Below are 6,172 nucleotides of genomic sequence, written 5' to 3'. Positions count from 1 at the left end.
TCCGATGACCAATTTAATTTGATTGACGTTCGATCAACGGCTGACATTTAACATTTGCTTTCAGACGAGATTCGATGATTTAGTTGTTGACTGACCATTTGCGTGTCGCCATGTGGCATCTCCGAAGACTTTTCAACTTTGCCAACTCACGAGCCACGTATGCAATTTGTCGGGCCCACTTGTTATTTGACAATTCAACGATTATTATTTATAGTTAAATTTTATATGTCTACAAATGCCCCCACTTCAAGGTGCGTCGCAGTCATGTTGCTGTCACGTGTCGGAGGCGCGACTTGAAGTCCATGCTTTTGTTATGGACGATTCTGGGCCGACTCCTTTGGGCTCCAATGTGTGAGGAATTGTTTAATTTTGTGGGAGTTCCCGAATTTATAGGGATTCCTAAATTTGTAAGGATTCCTTCTTTGTGTAGAGATTCCTTGAATTTATAGGATACCTAAATTTTGTAGAGGTTCCTTAAATTTGCAAGGATTCCTACGTATTTTATTTGATTCGGTAAAGATTTCCGAGCACCTAACGTAAACGGAAAAGAAACCTTTGATGTATTTCTTTCTTAACTTGATTGATTCTCCATAATCAATGATTTCAGACACCAAATAATTTAACGTCATATGGCGAGAAATCTTTGATTCCCTCCATAATTTTCCAGTCTCAATGAGGAAATTGCTTGTGTAACAAACCCTAAGACCCTAATATAAATTAAGGCTCCCGGTTTGAGCATTCTTCATCCCAAATCACAGCCGTCCTACTACGAGATCTCAACAGTACTCTTTTTTTTCTATTCTTGTTGATCTGGCTGCTATGGCTCAGAGTTATATAATTCACTGACTTTTTATTAATCTTGTATCTGTAGGTCGCAAAGTTTTTTTTTTGAGTGGCCCACCCACATCAGTAACAGAAGAAACCCTACCCGGCGAGGCACAGCAGTGAGGTAGCACCTTCTTTCAACAAATCTGTGAATTGTTTTTGTCAAAGGGTAGGTCTGTGAGTTTTTATTTTGACAGGGACAAGTGTGAGTTATTGATCTGGGTTTGACAAAGAGATGAGCACCCTTTATTTTCTCCTCATCGATTTTGACTGACCAAGTATTTCTTCTCAATCTGCAGGTAGTAGGCTCAGTTAATTTGCCCCCAAGTAGTAGCTCCAATTTGTCATCAAAAGAGGATTGAGGTACTGACATGCACACATGGTACTTTGCAAAGGAATCACTTGAATAATCTTCAAATATGAATGATTGCTTAACCTTGTCTTCACGTGGGTAGTGAAGAAATCAACATAAAACTTGTGTCACCCTCTTTTCTCTTCTTTTTTTTTTTCACTTCCTTTTGTCGTCATTTTTTTACAGTAGCACAGTACTGATTCTTTTTTTTTCTTTTTTTTATTTATTTCAGAATTACGGTGGTAATTGAAGAACGCGAACACCTAACCGCTTGATTTGTTCCACTTCCTTGATGTGGGATAAGTCGCTCAAAAGTGTTTAGGCTTTGCGTACCTTGAAGACAATTTGAAGAACGCGAACACCTAACCGCTTGATTTCTTCCACTTCTTAGAAACGGGATTAATCGCTCAAAGCGTTTAGGCTTTGCGTACCTTGAAGACAATCTGAAGAACGCGAACACCTAACCGCTTGATTTCTTCCACCTCTTAGACGTGGGATTAATCATTTAAAGTGTTTAGGCTTTGCATAGACGTATACCGCTCCACATGGCATTTTTCAAGAGTTTCAAGAAGGGCACAATCACTATCCTTGAAGACGCCAACGACGTTCAAAGTGATGGCACCACCTTATACACCTATCCTTCACTGACTGGGCCTCACGCCATCGAGACACCATCCTACGACGGTTCAGGTCATATTCCGCGGTGGACCTTCCAACAATCACGTTCGCTAGCCACCTTTCAACCAACCAAATCCACCAGCGAGAAGCGAAGCGCAGATGTATGGATGCTGAAGTCTGCCCATCATGATCAAAATGCTCCTCAGACACCGTTCGTACTTCTCAGCGATCGTATGTTCAATGGTTCAGTGCAATGGATGGGTTTCGTGCCAACAGAGCCTTCTCCTACACGGAACGTTATTGGGAGTGGTTAGAAGACATCTTAAGCCGAAATGGAGACCTCATCCACAAAACTGGCCTCTATCGAGCGGTGTTTGCATCGCTCTTCAGCTATGACCGTGTTGCGCCTGTGGTGCGGGCCTTCTGCGAGTATTGGTGCCCCAGCACGAATACTCTTCACACATCATGTGGCGAAATGTCTATTTCTTTGAGGGACTTGACATATATTTGTGGCTTGCCCATCACTGGAAGGTTTTACGACGAAGTTGTTCCACCTATCGAAGAATTTTCTGCCAAGGGTAAAGGAGGCGAACCGGTCATTCCCAAGAGTTGCAAGTTCTTATTTCTCTCATACCATAAGCTTTGCAAGGATGATAAAGGACAGAAGGTGAAGATCGTATCGTGGATCCAGTATTGGTACAAAGGAAGCGTGAGATACAAGAGGCCACCTACCAAGAGTGTACGGAACAAGAAAGATGCGCCTCAAAACACATACAACCCATCTGGCGAAATCCACGTGGTTCAAGCCCGAACTGATGACGATTCTGCACCATTTGATGACTTGGGCGTAGATGACGAAGACATAGAGTCTACTTACTTGGCTGCATTTTATGCGTGCTGGTTGTGTTTATTCGTCTTTCCCATGGACGATGCAGGCTTAATCCGACCTAGTGTGTTCAAAGTCGCCAGCAAAATGTCCCAAGGTTATCAATTCTGTCTAGCGATACCTGTGTTGGCCAACATTTATCAAGGCTTGAACGAGATTTCCGCTTCCAAGGACCCAGGGAATTGCTCGGCCACATTACCTTTTCACTACGTGTATGCGTGGTTGGCAGAGTACTTCGGCACCCATTTTTATTCTCCTCTTCCTGACAACTTTAAACCGAGCATGGTTCATTTTTCAGGGGCATTTTCGGCCAAGCATTTTGGAGATGTACAAGCTCGTTCTTTATTCAACGCGTGTAGTAATGTGGGAATGGACACTTTAGCCATGATCCATAAAGAGCGCAAAGTGATCGTTGATCGCGAGAACATTAGCCGCCCAGACATCGTCTACCTCATTTGCCTTCGATCCGGACTTCTTACTCTTAGACAAGACAACCGACGAGTCGTTCAACCCTACAGTCCTCACCGTTTCAGCCGACAGTTTGGTTACGTTCAAGATGTTCCAGGAAGCCTTAAAAAAGACACTCGCACGGGCGCATTATCCCTGATGTACTGGCATTGGGAAAGCCTTACTAAACGCGAAACGGGAAGCACATTGACGTTGCCACCTGAGAATGCTCTAACAGAGTATATGGTGACTCGTGGTTATGTTGAATGGTGGTCTAAAGTATATTGCTCCACGCCTAGGAAAACTACAGCAGAAATACCTGTTGGCGGGTCACAGCACAAGCCTTTAAAAGTGAAAGAAGACAAGATTGTCACTCGCACGGCGCCGCCTCGTCAAAAAGTGGTTCCTCGTGAAGTTGAAGTTGACAACAACCCTCATGCATCTTCCATCAAGGCGTTGCCCCCAAGTAGTAGCCCTCTGAATGAGCCGCATCAAACTCTAGAAGGTCATGGGGACTCATCCGATCATCGTCTTGCCCAGAGTAACCTTAAGCTGAAGGGGATTGACACCCAAGCAAAAAGGTTTAGTGGAAATAGTAGCAGCTCCAGGGACGTGAACTTCAAACGTCGAAGAATTGAACCTGACCTTGGCTCCATTTATTTCAATCCCAACGATGAATTTCTCCTCAATAATGATTTCCTTGGCGACGTTCCAGGTCCTTCGCAACAAACACCAAACTATGTCGAGGTATGTTCTCTTTGACTTTAATTAGTTAATTAATTAATTTTTTTTTTGATATTGTCTCCTTCTGGTGGGACCAAATGAAGAACACTAAAAATTTTTTTTTTTTTACACCACCATCACCCCACCGTGCATGCCTCTTCTCCTCAATATTTTTTTTTTTGGTGCCTTGTGCAGTTTAGGCTCGTGCAGGCTAAGAGCATTCTTCACTTGTCTCAAGCATAGTACTTCTTCAAGAACTTGCCGTTGATTGGGCCAATTCTTAAGCCGTCTTCAGCCACGATTTTGTAGGCTCCGTTGGTGTAGACTTCGCTGACAACATAAGGACCATCCCACTTTGATTTGAACTTGGGACCGGTCTTATGTGTCATGATGATGGGTCTGTGTACAGCAAGGACCAAATCGCCAATTTGAAAAGATCGAGGTCGACCCCCTTTGTCGAAAGCACGTGCCATCCGAGCTTGGTAGCATTCCAAATGTTGTTGCGCGTCAAGCCTCTTCTCATCCAAGGCTTCCAACTCTTGAAGTCGTAACTTGATGTTTTCTTCATTTGTGAGGCCTTCTTGCAAAGCAATCCTTAATGATGGAATTTGTTTCTCTAACGGCAAGACAGCTTCAACACCATACACTAGAGAGTAAGGTGTGGCATTTGTGGCGGTTCGATATGTCGTTCTATACGCCCACAATGCTTCGCCCATCTTCTCATGCCAGTCTCTTTGTGACTTGCTGACAGTCTTCTTCAAGATGTTGCATAGCGTCTTATTGAATGCCTCCACCAAACCATTTGCTGGTGCATTGTACATTGAAGAAAAGTGTAGCTTGAAGTGATACTTCTCGCTAAGTTTTTGCATAGCACTATCTGAGAAGTACTTGGCATTATCTGTGATGATGTAACGTGGCACACCATACCGTTGAATAATGCATGTTTTGATGAAGTCTACAACAGTCTCCTTCTTTATCTCTTTAAGCGGTACCGCCTCTGACCACTTCGAGAAGGAATCCGTGCCTGTTAAAATGTACATGTGGCCGCTAGAGGATTTCGGAGTTATAGGTCCCACAGCATCCATCCCCCAGACATCAAACGGGTGTGAGGCGATTGTAGGATGCAATGGCTCAGGCGGTTGATGGATGAAGTTTGCATGGAATTGGCAAGCTTGACATTTCTGTGTGTACTCCATGCAATCTTTGACCATTGTGGGCCAGTAGTAACCCATTCGCCTTATTTGGAAATGCAACTTAGGGCCTGATTGATGAGCTCCACATATTCCCGAATGAACCTCTTCCATGGCTTTGGCTGCCTCTTCTTTTCCCAAGCACCTAAGGAGTAACCCATCGAATGATCGTCGATAAAGTGTCTCCTTGTAGTAGAAAAAGCGTGGGGCTCTTCGTTTGATATCTGTCCTTTGTTTCAAATCGTCCGGTAGCTTGTTATGCTCAAGGTAGTCAATTAAAGGATGCCTCCAATCCTTAACGTCAATAGCATAAACGGATACTACATTGGAATTTTCACACAATAACGCAATTTCTGTTGACACAACCCATCGTTGGCAAATTGGAAGGTTCACAATTTCATCATTTGACAACGCCAAAGTCGCTGCTAGGTTGGCCAAGGCGTCCGCCATTTGATTCTCTTTCCTTGGCACATGTACTAGTGTAACAACATCGAAACCCTTCAAGAGTTGTGTAGCGAGACGGAAGTAAGGAACCAAATCCTCTTTCTTGACTTCGTAATTAGTTAGCAGTTGATCAATTACTAACTTTGAATCTCCATACACTTCTAGATTTGCAATTTTCATTTCTGAGGCTGTTTGCAACCCCATGATGAGAGCTTGGTATTCCGCAACATTGTTGGAGCACAATTCGCCAAGAGTGAAGGCATATGGCAATATTTGCTTTTATGGGGTGACGAAGACAACGCCAGCCCCTGCTCCAGTCTACTCTAGAAGATCCATCAAAGAACATCTTCCAAAGTGGGGAGAACCTCCGCAAGAAAGACTTCCTCGTCTGGCAAGTCATCTGAAATTTCCCAATCTGCAGGAATTGGGTGGTCTGCTAGAAAGTCAGCCACAGCTTGGCCTTTAACTGCCTTGGCAGGTACATAGACAATGTGGTATTGATTGAGAAGCAGTGCCCATTTTGCCATTCGTCCTGATAAGACTGGTTTAGACATGACAAATTTAACCGGGTCAGCTCGTGCCACTAAATGCACTGTGTAAGCTTGCATGTAATGCCTCAATTTTTGGATGGCGAAGATGAGAGCAAGACATGTCTTCTCTATTGGAGAATAATTTAATTCCGCCCCT

At 43.8% G+C, this 6,172-nt stretch overlaps 1 pseudogene; it reads right to left on the bottom strand.

Annotated features, from left to right (window-relative positions):
- Positions 1-4,084: 4,084 nt before the first annotated feature.
- The window catches only part of LOC101297217, a 3,933-nt pseudogene continuing 1,845 nt past the window's right edge, over positions 4,085-6,172 (bottom strand).

Source organism: Fragaria vesca, linkage group LG2, assembly GCF_000184155.1.
Source record: "Fragaria vesca subsp. vesca linkage group LG2, FraVesHawaii_1.0, whole genome shotgun sequence".
NCBI classification, from domain to species: domain Eukaryota; kingdom Viridiplantae; phylum Streptophyta; class Magnoliopsida; order Rosales; family Rosaceae; genus Fragaria; species Fragaria vesca.
Note: the sequence above shows the minus strand (reverse complement) of the source record. Positions and strands in the feature narration are given on the sequence as shown.